Here is a 14,768-nt window from a genome sequence, read left to right as displayed (position 1 = left end):
CTACAGGGCACATACATCAAGCTCACACTGTAGCCAAAGAGTACGTGAATGTGCATGATTGTGTGTATATGTGCGCGCGCACACGTGTGTGTATGTGACACCGTGTGTATGAACCCCTGAGGAGATCAGTCGGAGTGAAAACAGAGAGGGGTGTGGGTGAATAGTTGCTTCCAGCAGGGTAATTGGTCATTTTGTGTTTCTGTTTCCCTTGTCAAGCTGTTATCTTTCTTCCATTTATATATATGTTTATCCCATAAACAATATCAGTCATATAGTTAATGGATGCAATGGCTTTGGTTTTCAATCCAGGCGCTGCAGTTAAAAGCTGAATTCCTGCTGATAAATAAATGCACCATAGAGATGGTCACTCACCCCTCCACCTACACATGTATACACATTTACAAATACACAGACACAGTCACTATCTATCATCACGGCCACACTGACACAGCAGGGTCTCCGGACTCTGTAGGGAGTGCGCCCACGAGTGATATTTGAATGACAGCTAACCCTTCTTAAAGAGGCGGGCTTCTCATTTCCTTGACAGACAAGTCTACATTTATCCTCCACGTGGTGAGAAAAGTGCTGATGTGGTCATTAAAAGGGAAGGAGAGCAGCTTCTTAGGCTAATCAGTTCATACATGGGCTCTCTGATCCCGCTCAGTGCACGTGCACACACACACACACAGGAACACTCACACATATGCATACGCACACAAACTGCAGAGGTTAATCCATTACGGATTCAATCCTCTTAATCTGCCATTCCCAGGGAAAGAAAATGCTTACTGGGAGAGTTTGGTGTTCATGCTTATGTGCACTCAAAACATGCCAGAGCAGAGAGAGACTCACACAGACACACAAACTGACAGAGTAATGAATTATTGATCGGATGTGGTAATTAACTCCCATTCTGCAGTGAGGTTTGCCCCCTCCCCACCCAAGCTGACCCCCAAAATTTCCAACACCCATTGGTTTCATACACAGTGTGTGTGTGTGTGTGTGCTGGCTAAGATTTTGGGAGCTCATGCGTGACTTGGTTTCGCTTACATGTCAAAATTTGTTAACTCAAACAGTTTAGCGACATGAGCAGGTTTTTGTTTGTGGGTGCCTGTCACTTTGCTTGCAGTAGTGCTTATTCCATGAAGGCATATGCATTTTATACATGAGTGCAAGTGAGAGATAGACTCCGGGAGTAATAGGTGGTGTGCATGTGCCAGATGTAGGATTTGCGATGCCAACAGAAATTGGAATAGAATTAGATCAGGAGTGGGTGAGAATTACAGAAGGTTAGGAGGGGGAAGAAGATGGAGTAAACCAGATGGGGCAGAACTTCTGCATTTTAAAGCTACTTTACTGGGTCAGTGAAAATATTAAAAGCTGTTCATTTGAAGTCAGCACATCATCAGACCAACTTGGATGCTCATGAATAAAGTGCAAGATTGCATCAAAGAGGAAACAAGATCACAAGACAGCTCAGTTAATAGTGTTGGTTGTTTTTATGTAAATTGTCCACTGAGGAGTAGGGAGAGAGAGAGTGGGAAAGATATCTGTATACGAATGGAAATGGTGAGGGACAAAATGGTGAAAAAAACAGAAATGTGGTCTAAATGATTAGCTATTTAACTAAATTCTACAAGAAGTGTGTGTGTCCGTGTGTGTTTGTGTTGGGGGTTGGGGGTGTGTGTCTCTAACAGTAATAGAAAAATTATAGAGGTTCAATACCAAACTTCTTCTTCTTGCTCACCACAGTTGATCAACTGCCTCCATCTCACCCTGTCTCTAACATCCTCCTCTGTCACGCCGACCCCCTTAATTTCCACTATATCCATGAATGTTGTCTGTCTTTTTCCTCTTTTCCTTCTGCTCAGGAGCTCCATTTTCAACATCCTTTCCCCAACATACCTACTATCCCTCCTCTGCACATGTCGAGAGCATCTCAGCCTCAGACTTTGTCTGTAAATTGATCAACCCGTGCTATCCCCCTGATATACTCATTTCTAACCTTGTCCATCCTGGTCACACCATAACATCTTCAACTCTTCACCTCCAGTTTGGCCTCCTGTCGTTTCATCAGTCTCCAAACCATATATCATAGCAGCTCTCACTAACACCTTCCCTTTTCACTCTTGCTACTATCTTTCAGTCACAAATCATCCCTGACACTTATCTCCACCCACTCCACCCTGCCTGTACTCTCCCCTTCACCTCTCTTACATGCTGTCCAGTGCTGTGGAGGTTGGTTGAGCCCAGGTATTTAGTTTTGTTTACCCTCACCACCTCTGCTCCTTGCAACTTCACTTTTACACCTGCAGTGGACAAATTCTAAGAAAGACGATAGGAGTATGTTTCTCCAAGAAAAGAGAGGCATGGAAAGCGGGGAGTAAAGATAGAAGACAAGAGAGCGAGAGAAAGAGAGAGGCCTGGTTTGGGTGGCAGCCAGAGACTGAGAGTGGACTGCTGAGATGTGGGTCATCAGGATACCCGTTGGCATCAGGACACATTAATGATCACAGCAGTCACATGGCACTGCAGTCAATATGGGCAAAGTGGCCTTGTTCCACCCTTTAACTCCACCACACACACAAAAAAAATGCACAATTCATCACAACAAGGTTCCTCCTGTCTGTTGTCCTCAGTCACCCACAATTAAAGCTTATCAAACTTAACAGTTATTTTTCCAGTTATCTTTGGTTTTCATCCTTTTTGCAGAGTGTAACTTAATCTGAAAGAGCGCTTTGAACTTTTCACTTGTTCACTTTTCTCCCCTTTTAACTCTCACTCCCTCTTCCTTTCCATCAGTCTCCAACTTTCTTTGCCATATGCCAGGCTATAAATCTAAACACCCCGTCGCTGGTACCCTTGCATCTTCCATGCGCCACACTGACCTCCGAGAATAAATCGACTCAGCATTTTCACTAGTGCGACTTCTTTTACTGTAGTGTGCACTTTCTCTCTTGCTGAACCCAGCGGGTGTGCGGGGGCGGGTGAGCGCTCGGTGCCACAAAGGCTGAATCGAACCAGTCACACATCATCTTAAACCCATGCACACACATTCAGTCCAAGTCCAATCAATGTCCTGTTAACAAGGCCAAGACTGCAGTGGAAACAGGTGGGTCGACGGTGCAGTTTTTTGCGCACTGCACATTTCTGCAACACTTGGTGAAGGTCACTGCTGGACTCTCACAACACGGGGCACTTGTATTGGCACAGCAAGGTCAGGTGAAGGGGAGTTTGTGGTGAACAGGACTCATCCGGCCAGTCTTGTCCATCTAATTGGACTGTATGGACGGGTGCGGGTGGAGAGATTAGGTCTACTGGATTATAAAATTGAAAAGCAGCTTTTCATTTCAGCAAAATCCCTCCAGGATTAAATATGATGAGCCTCTGTCACAGACTCAGATTCATGCATGCCACATGAATGCATCCGCACATACGCCCCCTGTGATAACATGCAGCGTGCATTTGGGTCGTAGAGGTGAAGGTACTGTCATCCAGAAACAAACAGAAACACACAACCACACACTGTCCCCTCCCTGTTGCTTTGTTACACACACGAATGCGCACACTGTAACCATCCCGTGACCCTTGTCATGATGATACCAGCACACTGAGGTATTTATTAAAGTCACGACGAGTTCAGGCCACTCAGCCAGCCATATGCTCAAGGGGCGAGTAGATGGGAGATGAGGAGGTGGAGGTAAGTGGGAGGTGAGAAGGACAAGGTAACCAAAGTGGGGATCACCCATTGAGCCAGACTGAAACTGATCTGCTGACCTGGCAGCAAAGCACGAGGGGAGGGGAGGTGCTGGGGTTAGAGGCAGTGGACTTGAGAGAGGAAACATGAGCCAGACTGAATGAAATGAGACAGAGTGAGAGAGGTTTAAATGATGGAAGGAGACTAAGAAAGGGTTGACCATCGCACTATCCCTTCTTAGGTGCTTGGCTGTAGATTTAGAACACTTGCTTACCCTGTAAACATTGATTTTCCGCTTGATCGAGATTGTACGAACATAAATAGTCTGCGTCTGAAAGTGCACTGAAGGTCCATTATTAAAACTCACAAACAAACTGACATTTGTAAACATCGAGAAACACGAATTTCCCTTTTATTGACAGTTTTGTCGACCTGCCATTCAGCAGTACTTTGTGGGCTCTTGGCATGAAGAGCCACAGTTGAATGGAAGTACAAAAGCATCTTCATCGCACCTTCGATTTAAGATTTAGAAGCATCAGCTGAAATTGAAAGAATAATAGTTTGTTAGTTAAATCATTTCATTCAACATTTATATTTTAAATATAGGCAACGATCAGATTTATAAATGACTCATAAATGTTTTTGTCATGTTTTTTAAGGTCACTGGACAAAATAATCCTTTACTTTTTTATTCATGTTTTTATTTATTTATTTCCATGTTTACAGTGTAGTACTGTACATAGTATAGACATATCTACAATCACAGGTTTTGAGCTATCCATCTGTTTGAACTCCTCTGTTGTTAGAACAGCTACATTGATATAAATTTAACTGAAAGAAACTAAGCTCATAGACTGAATCTGACCAAACAAATCTTCAGCTGCATTGCACTCACTTCCACAGATATAACTCTGTAATACAGGGGAAAAGCCTTAGCTTGAGGACCAGATTTGGTTTCAAATTCCTGAAAAATGGTAAATGTGAAAGCACTGCAGGCTGCATCTGCACAAGAACTGTTTTGGTCTCATTTCGAAGCTGCCATTTCACACCTGTTTTTCTGCTATTTTCTCCGGGACTATGTAGAGTGTATTGGGCCGTGACTGCTGCCGAAACTTTTCAGATTGCACAGCGGCGCTCCAACTGAACACAAAATGATTGAGAACTGCAGCTGCTACTGCTGCTGGGCTGGCATGCTGCTTTCACAATGTAGCCAGCGTAGACAAGGTGCAGTCCAAATGTCCTCAGTGGGATGAAGATGAGGTTTTTAAAGTGATGTTTTGGTCGCCCATACTCTTTAAAACACTTTGACTCAAGATAAGAATGTGAATGTAAAAAGTAAAGGGCAACAGGCGATGCTAAAGGTTGAGATTATTTTTAGGATTCATTGAATTAAAGCCACAAAGACAGCATGTGCACTTCCATGTGTGGCAGCCTAAGTGCAGCCAGAGAAAGACAAAGGAAGGAGAGAATCAGAGGGAGGGAGGTTGCAGGAGGCAAAAGGAGACAAATTGTCTGTTTCCTTACACATCAAGGTCAACCAGAGCTGGAATGTGATTAGAAGTCCCTTGTCTGTCTCAGCTGTTTACCACACAAGATAATACAGACAGGGTGTTCAGCTGATAATGTTACCGTGTTAACAACTCCTCCCTTCAGCTTTTGTTTCAACTTCTCTGTGGAAATGGCAAGAATGTGGGAATGTCTTTCCAGCAGATACATGCACTCACGCAGGCAAGCTGAAGCAGGGATACATGTGGCAGGCACTGTCAAAATTATGATTTTAACACACACAGACGTGCCCACCGAAACACTTTTGTGTGTACATAATAGCACATAATTACACACCCTCCCAGATCCTTATGCATACACACTTTTTCACTGCAAGCAAATGAAGTCTGATAAGAATATGATGACACACAAGTGGATAGGAAAGTTTTCCATCTCTTACATCAGTTTCTTCTTCCATTCCCTCTGGATCGGAATCACATTCACAAGCCCGGGCACACTCTGCCTCCAAGAATCACACACATCTGCGGAGGCTCACAAACACTCTCTCTTAACTCCCTGACACAGACACACATTTGAGCACACACAAAGACCTACATAGCAAGCCCCTCACTGCGATGCTTCCTTTTATTTGCGTCTTGAAGACTCTGCTCCGCATTGTACAGCTCGGCATTCAGCTCATCTGCCTTCCAGCATTACCTTAATGGTTGTCTGTGGGTTGAGCAATTTTACCCAATATTGCTAAACAAAAGCACTCTTTCTCACACTAGACAGGGATTCGAGACAGCTTAGTAGCCCTATGACTGGTTTTATCCACCTACACAAAAGAATCTTCAGTGCATTAAGTGGTATTGAGTTGAGCCGAATTAAATTGGCTTGAATGGATTTTGAATTGAACTGAACTGGACTGCGCACAGCGCAGCTAAATTGAATAATTCAGATTGTGTGGAATCAAGTCAGATTGGATAAACTCAAACTGAATCAATCTAGGGTGAGTCAACTTGATTAAAATTGGTTTAGCGTTGCCAGTCGATGTTCCAGGTGACAGCTCGGTGGACGGACTGATTTTATTATGTAGAATGGACTGACACAATATCAGCATGCTTTCGTTAAAAGATGCTGAAACTGAGTTTTGAACTCATGACATCTACAGAGGAAACAACTTACGAATCATCAAACACCTATCCAATGACAGGTCTGCAAACACACATAAAGAAAAAGCGCTTTTATTCTTAAATCACGATCAGGCTTAAAGCAAAGGAGGTGAATGCTCAGAGTTAAAGTATTGGAATATAAAGATATATGTCTAATTATGAGTCTTAAAAAAATACTCTCAAAAGTGATGGTAACAGATCTAAGCTTCAATGTACAAACTTACAAAACCAAGGTGGCAAAAATCTACTCACTGGAATGTGCTTATAAACACTTATTATTTTATTGTACAGAGCAGGCGCCTGAGATATTTGCTTTAGAACTCAGCGCTGTGTAAGTCGTCCAATTCAAAAAAGTGTCTCTTTCCAATCTTCCATCCCCAATGTCTGACTTTACCCCCCGCCCCCTCCACACACTCACACACGCACAATTACATCTTCCTCCGTCTGTCTTTCTCTTGATTGATCTCTTTGTTCTCCCTAAGTGGTTTCATCTCTTTTCATCACTCTCCATCTGGATCCATCTTTTTTAAAACGTGTTTTTAATGGTTCCAAACTTTCTTTTTTTATAACACTTAATAGTTTCTTTAAATTTTACAAATGACTCTTAACAACCCTCTCCATTTCCTGCTCCCTCTTTTTCGTCTGTTTTTAGACCGTAGTTAAAATCAGCTTTAATCTTTGCTTTTCATTTTTGGGGGGGTTGGATAAAATTAAGCATGCTACCAAGGAACAAGCCTAAGGTGTGAATATCTGCACTGTGCAATATGGTTTATGCATTTTTGCCACTGGCGAATCAGAGCACATTTCTCGCCGGATATCAGCTTATTAGATCTTGCGTGAGTGCAAAAGACTGGCCCTGGTAGCGCTGTAGTCCAAAGCCAATGTTTTTGCTCCAGGCTACGTGTAGCCATCTGTTTAGAATTGTTGGTGGAAGATAGATAAATCGGAAGATCGAGATGAAGACTGTAGAAGAGGAGGAGAATAAATGAAAGAGTAGAAAAGAAATTCCTGGTTAGTACCACTAACTTTGGGGGGGGGGGGGGGGGGGGGGTATAGTGGTGGCGGTGTGGGGTGGTTGTAGGAGATTTGGGTAGGTGGATGAAGAGAAATAAGGTGAGTGGGAGAACAGGCAATGCTTCAGTGAGTGGTGGAGGGAGATGTGAAGCTACAAAATGAAAATGCATTCTTAGGTATTGCCTAGGGGTGGAAAGCTGATGGGGGGAGTACAGGGAAGGAGGAGATGGACTGAAAAAGATAGAAATGAGGTGTATGGGTCTAGGGTTAGAAGTAGAAGAAGAGAGGAGGGAAGGAGGTTCACTTTGAGAGGAAAGCCAGCTCAGACTCTCCAGGCTATTTTGGTGTGTGTGTGTGTGTGTGTGTGTGTGTGTGTCAGGGAGAGAGGGAGAGACAGGGAGAGGGAAAGAGATGAGAGCTTTCTACCTGCCCTAATGAAAAAGTTACATAAATCTGAGTGGGCATGCCTCTGCCTGCAGCATTTCTCCATATTATACCACTGACCCAAACCTCTCCCAGTGCATGTGTGAGCGTACACGCTATGTGTGCGTGTTCGATCCTTGTAGAGTCCCACTTGCCTGTTCATGTCAGAAATAAACCAGAAGAGAGACACCCACGTAAATGTGCAGACACACTTACACTTACACACAGACCAAAAGATCTAGCTGACCCAAGCCCTAAGAAATAGCCAGTGTCTTCAAACAGAGATGTTAAAACAGGTTGACCTGCTTGACAGACACACATTTTCACACAGGCTGTATAATCACACACTCTTGTTCCCTTGGACTTTGGAAAGGAAGAACTACCTCCATGCGCATAAACTAACATGATTTATGTTCACATACAAACACTTAGAGCCAAAACACAGTGAACGTGATGAATCAAACTACACTTAAAGTCAAAGACTTTCTCCTGATATAGCACAGTAATAGCAAGGCATTACCATAAAGCTCGTTCTTAATGGGTCAACAGTGCACAGGTACAAATCAGACATAGATTATTTAAGAGGTTCTCCTCTTGTTTCACAAATGCAGCACTAATATGAAGATGGCAACTAACAGCACTTGAGGAAAAAGGGGGTAAAAGCAAAAAAAAAACCCTCACTTTTACTGAAAATTATTCACATCCGCATATGCACACAGAAGCTTTAAAACAAGCGCACTAAGAAACTGAAATCAAAGTCATGCAAATACGTCTTCCAATTAGGCCCCAAACAGGTTTCCATGGGATGAAATGGCAACCTCTAATTGGCTGGATAAAAGAATGCTCACATCCGAGCCGACAACTTGAGACAGCTTGGAAAATATACACATCCCTACCTGCATCCATAGAAAGACACACACAGGTGTACACTTTGTAAGCGCGGATCACAGACAATTTATTCATGGTTAGGGGAGTCACACACGGTATCACCGGTAAGATGAGAAGCAAGGGTAGAGTGTGTTGACACAGATATGGTGTATTGTCAGGTGCAGGCACACACACATGCTTGGGTCAGTCTCTTTTTAAAAGCGTGAATAAAGCTTTGGTCGTGGTGTCGTGTTAACATAAAAGCTTTCATGCTGTTAAAAAGACCAGGCTTTGATTAGAATTTGATGTGTGAGAGTGTTTTCTAATGCCGGCCTTTGCTGACAGCGGCCCTTTTAAATCCTGCAGAGCCTTTGCAGGGAGTCTTCTGTCAAAAATATGTTGAATCAACGATTTCACCTTAACATGCTCTGAAGGGGTTTTTTTGTTGTTACTCTTTTTCTTTTCCCCCCTTTTTTTTCTCTGAATTCTCTAAAAGACAGATGTTAAACGTGCTCACCATGTTTGCAGTAGATCTTTAGTAGATCTCAACCAAAAGGCAACAGCAGCAGCAGTAACAGTGTAGCTGTGGATGATCAAACATTGAATTTAAAATTGTTAACTAACTGAATATCAAAAAAAAAATGTTTTTTTTTAATCTGATTAATAAGTCGCTCCTGCAAGAAAGTGTCTCTGTGTGACTTTTACAAAGTGGTGTTACTCTTACATGGCATGATCATTATGAATGGTTAAATAATTCATTTCTTATTCCCGTATGGGGATTTGTGTAGAATATGAGATCTGGACTGTGAGGAATCCAAATGCGCATATCATGTCTGAACCCATGTAGAGATCAGTGAATGTATTTGCATCTACAAAGTGCTCCACTTAAGCTCAAAGTTTTCAATATATATAGTGCTTAAGTTGCTGAAATATTGTGTACATTAGAGGTCTCGTTGCTGTCTTGTGAAAATTAGTTTTCAGATAAACTAAGGGGATTAAATCCCCCTAATGGGCTGAAAAATACATTTCTTCCTTGAATAAGCTTTAAAGAGTAATTGGATTGTTGTCTCGTGGCTTAAAAGAAAGCTTGAAAGATCAATGCTTTCTAAAAACACATAGCTTCCTCTGCAGATGGACACCGTACAAGAGCCGTAGACTGCAACAGTTTCAGTATTTAAAAATTTATGTAACTTTTAGGGATGAAAACAGGTTGGATTTCAGAATCTTCTATGCCAGCATACTGAATATGTAGTCTGGACTCTTGGTTGGTTACAAATGGCAATTTCTGTCAGCCTATTGGGCTAATGAGACTAAATTATTAATGAGTTGTGAAAATAATCCACAGTTAAGCCCTGAAGCCTGAAAACAGAAGCACTGAATCAGAACATAAAGAAAATGTGACAGATGTTATATAGATGGTTATATTTTAATATACCATACACAAATCCTCATACACCCAAAATGAACCCTAATGAGGTTCCTTACTGACACCTTAAAAGTGCAATCTATACCTGTCGTTTTATGCTGCAGACAAACAGCATCTAAACTATTTTTACTGCATTAGCTGCAGAATAATTTGCACTTTTCAACATTTTTTAATGCCACGAGTCGCATAATAATCAGGCAGACTTCTGAGTAAAAGGCTCTGCTGAATATGACTTCACGGGAGCCATTTCTTAACCCTAATGCCGAACTATAATTTTCAAAGGGGATTGCAAAAGCCAATGTACATATATACGCTTGAAGTGTGGTGTGAGGTTATCGATAGGGACGCTTTGGAGTCTCCCCTGCTTTCTAATTAACTCTCCTTCTTCCTTCTCCGACCGCTCAATGGCCCAACTTTGCACTTGTTCTCTGGTGTATCGAACACACACACGCGCGCACATGCACGCGCAGACTCACACACGTTATCACACACTCGCATGCAAGAAGTCTGTTTGCATACCAAAAGCATACTTCATAGCTGAAAGAAAATGAAAGCCGTATTAATTATACAGTCTGCGTTTGTACACGCACGCACACACACAAAGAAAAAAAGAGGAGAGAGTGAGGGAGCAGTTATTTTGTTTCTCCTATGCGTCAAAGGAGACAGAGTGCGAGAATGATTGAGTCTCTCTGCGTCAGGGAGAGAGGGAATGAGAAATAGTGCAGAGGGAGAGAAAGAGTTCACTGTCTTCTCTCTTTAATGTGCGTGTGTGCACGTGTGTGTGTGCCTGTACATCTTCGTGCGTGTCGTCTACCCAGTATAACGCCCCCTCTGTGTCCCCGAGCCACTCTCTGTCACTCACACACACTGAGACTATTGTCAAGACATTGGGCGAGGCACCCCAAGACATTTCTGTGGCACTGTGTCTGTCACGGGGGTGATAGGGCTGTAAAGGGGTTTGCACATGCACATACACCCACACAGTTGTGTTTAAATCATTTTAGAGGACATTAAATTGACTTAATTTTTTTATCTGAAGGCTTCTCCTGAAACTAACCATAGCTGCTATTTGCTTAACTGCTTCCCTTCCCTAAACTTAAACTAAACCTGCTCGCAAACCATGTCTTCACCTCCGAATTGTGCCCTAGTTATTATTGGGACTTGTTTATGGTTCCCAAATGGGAAGTTGGTCCCCACAATATGATGGTGTAAATACATTTATGTCCCCACAAAGTATAAACACACAATCTATAAGATCCACAACTAATGTACAAATATGCCATTTTATATGTAGGCAGGTGAATTAATGTGGCAGTTGCCTGGAGTGCAGAGCAGGCATGTGTGAGTGTGTGTTTGTACTTGTGCGTGCCAGAGTTATAGCATACGCATATGTGGGTTGTGATTATGTGTGGCAAGGCCTATGTGGTGTACGTGCTTGTTTGTATCTGACAGCACATTAGGCAAAGCTATCTTTAACCTTGTAAAATGAGTGACACTGATTCTAAACTGACAGGATGGATTTCAGTTTGCCATGGCGCTCCATCGTGTCAGCCTCTGTCAGCTCAGCCCGTCCGCCCATTTCACAAAAGACAGGAGCGTCACAAAGGAGACAAAGTATATGTGAGGGGGAGGTAGAGAAACAACGAGAAACAAGAAGAAAATGAGAGGTTTATGGAGAAAGCTGGGAAAGATATGAGAAATGAAATAGTTTGGAAAGTCGGGGAGGAAGAGCGGTCTTGTTTGACAGAGAAAGGATGCCACACCAAAAGAGCTGAAAGTGTAAACGAGGCAAAAGAGTGTGAAGGAGAAAAAAAATGGGAGTGTGAACCGAGGTAGAGGTGGTGGAGGGAGCAGGGGGAAAGAGACCTTGCTCTTGTAGTCGGACGTCTCTGAGGTCCTTTATTGACTCTATCTATTGTTCACAGCAGCACTCCTAATCACTCTCAACAGGGAGGTTGTGTTTGTGTGTGCCCGCGCGTGGATGTGTGATCTTGTTTGCGTGATCTTGTTTGCCAGCCTTTTACAAAAAGTACGTATCTTTAGCCTCATCCTCACTTTTACTCTTTCATACACTGGCCCCCACAGAGAAGCTATTGTTCACTCTTCATCTGGTCAACCTTAATGGACAATAGCAGTGGGTGGGAAAAGCCTGTTCCTAACACGCATACTATTAGTCTAATGGTACAAATTCTCACACACACACACACACACACACACACACACACGAAGACAGAATGGGCAGTAAATACCATCTAAATAGCAGGCATACATATGTATGGTCTCTCTTACTCACGCAGGCACACAGAAGGCCAGTTGTACGCGGCCATCCTGTTTGCATCTTTCTTAACAATGACTGCTGTCATGGATATTATAAGAGATGACTGTTTTAAGGACTAGCACTGGAAAGTGATGAACACCACCAGCACACACACACCAACAGAGGAGCTAATCTGAATCATGGGCATTTGTCCGGTAAGCCTCGTTTCACATCTCACACTATGAGCCTTTGTTTCTGTTTTGTTTTTTCCCCTATAGACAGCCACGGCTGCACAAAAGGATAAACATTTCAAAGGGCCGATGCTGTGAATAGAGTCAATGATTTTCAATGTGTATCTGCAGGGTGGAGAGCCCAGATGGAGACAGGGAGAAGGGAGAAAGCACAATGCCAGAGTGGACAGATTGATGGTAATAAAGCTGTGGTGGATGGCGAAGCAGTCGATCCACATGCAGCGAAACAGTCTCTCTGCCTGTCTGCCTCTGCACAAACAGTCATCCGCAAAATACCTGCAAACATCCACACACTTTAAATAACTAGTTAGGGCTAAAATGGTGCACAACTGACTCACGGTTTTATTTCTAAATGGAGCCAATAAGAGAAAGTGATTGAAGTTCACAAAGCTTCAACAAATCACAAACGTGCCTCGCACAAAGCAAAAACTGTTAAGCGGGACAGGCGTGTCAGAAGTCAGCGAGGCTCGTAGTTCCAGTGTTTGCCACCGGAGGGCTTGCAGCAGACTGCAGCATTCTGAAGAGGAGTGTGGAGAGAGGGAGCGAATGGGTCCGCATAGTGCCGATCAGATGACCTCGCTGCTGCAGTTAATGTTCCCTGGCGCTCAGACACAAGGCTAAGGCTCTCCCTCATACCGCGGGGCTGTTGTACAACAAGCTGTTGTGGTGGTAGGGGTGGTGTTGTTTGAGGAGTGCGAGTGTGGTTGTGTGTAAGTGTGTATGCAGGAGGGGAAAAGATTAGGGGAGTGGAACAAGAGAAGGTGCTCCTGTGAGGGGAATGAGGGAGTGTGACACCAAGAAGGTAACATGTTTCTAAAGCACTGCTCAATTTCTGTAATCCGGTCTTTCTTTCTTCTATACCCTTCTCCCCATATTTCTCCTTTTTCTTTGCCTCCTTTCTCTTTGTCCCGCTCTCTTGCCCTCTGCGTCTCCACCCCCCCACGCACTTTAATTTGCCCCCTCATTTCTACTGCCGCACTTGCCCCCCTTTTTCTCTACCTCATACCCCCTCTCCCTCCCTCTTCTCCCTTTCTCTCTCTCTCTCTCCCTCTCTTCTTTTTCTCTCTGCAGTGCAGCACAGTGATTATCATTCCTCTCACAGAGTCAGGCCTGATAGTCAGATACTGCTGAGCACCCTTCTACATCACCTGCTTCTAGAGGGAGCAATGGAGAGCGAGAGACTGAGACAGAGGAAAGAAGAGAAAGGAAGAGGGGAGGGAAAGAGGGAGAGAAGATCGGTGAACTGCAGAATGAGGGGAATGAAAGAAGAAAGAGGAAATGAAAGGGGAGAAAGTGGGGGGTGAGGGAACAAAGGGTGAAGGAGAGCAGAGAAACATGGGAAGGGAGGGAAAAAGCAGAAGCATGGATAAGGGAGGATTGCTGTTACTGCAGAGGTGGTCCCACTGCAACATACATGCTGCATAGTTATAGATGTGTTGTCAGTGTGTGTTAAAGTGCACACTTGCAAGTGTGAGTGTGAGCAAGCGTGGCTGAAGTGCGCATTTACGGCATCAGCGTGGAAGCTATGAATGTCTGTGCGAGTGCGTGAGTGTGCGCTGTGATAATAAGGCGCCTTGACTCATCAACATCACTGGGCCAGACAGCTGAAGAAATGCCACTCATATTGCTTCATCCCTCCCTGAGCTGAGTTTCAACCTGCTCCAAACCATTTTGTGCATTCTGCAAATGCCACAACAGTCCGCGTCTCTCCCTCTGAACAACATTCTTCATCTCTTCTTCACTTCTACTTCAGACAGTCTGTGGTCATGCCGAGTCTTTTCCTTTTATTATTTTATATTTACCTCGCTACAAATGCTGATTAACAGACATTTTTTTTCCTCATCCCACCTTTGATCAGTTGTTCCATCCATCATCCGTCACTCCCTTCCACGTAGTCTCTTGACACATGTCTGTACCTGTCTGCTTGACCCAGCGGTGACACTGCGTAAGCAGGATGTCTGCTCTTTTCAACATAGCCTTAAGAAACTGCATTATGGCACTGGAAACATCACTCTGTTACACCACTAAGGGCTTGAACAAAGTTGCAGATCATTTCTATATTTAAATAACCAGTTTAAATATATCATCATCAAATAAATTGTTAACCCGTCTGTCCTGTTTGCGCAGTAACTGAAAGATGCTTTCTGTCAGTGTGCTTCACTGTTTCCCCTCCTCA

General features: G+C 43.5%; 1 protein-coding gene across 1 annotated transcript in view; it reads left to right on the top strand.

Annotated features, from left to right (window-relative positions):
- pcdh7a (protocadherin 7a) overlaps positions 1 to 14,768 on the top strand; it is a 38,504-nt gene that overhangs the window by 12,177 nt on the left and 11,559 nt on the right. The gene's annotated exons all lie outside the window — the stretch shown is intronic.

Source organism: Mchenga conophoros, linkage group LG6 (assembly GCF_057382185.1).
Source record: "Mchenga conophoros isolate Kocher_MC1m ecotype Shallow Benthic linkage group LG6, M_conophoros_male_GT1.1, whole genome shotgun sequence".
NCBI classification, from domain to species: domain Eukaryota; kingdom Metazoa; phylum Chordata; class Actinopteri; order Cichliformes; family Cichlidae; genus Mchenga; species Mchenga conophoros.
Note: the sequence above shows the minus strand (reverse complement) of the source record. Positions and strands in the feature narration are given on the sequence as shown.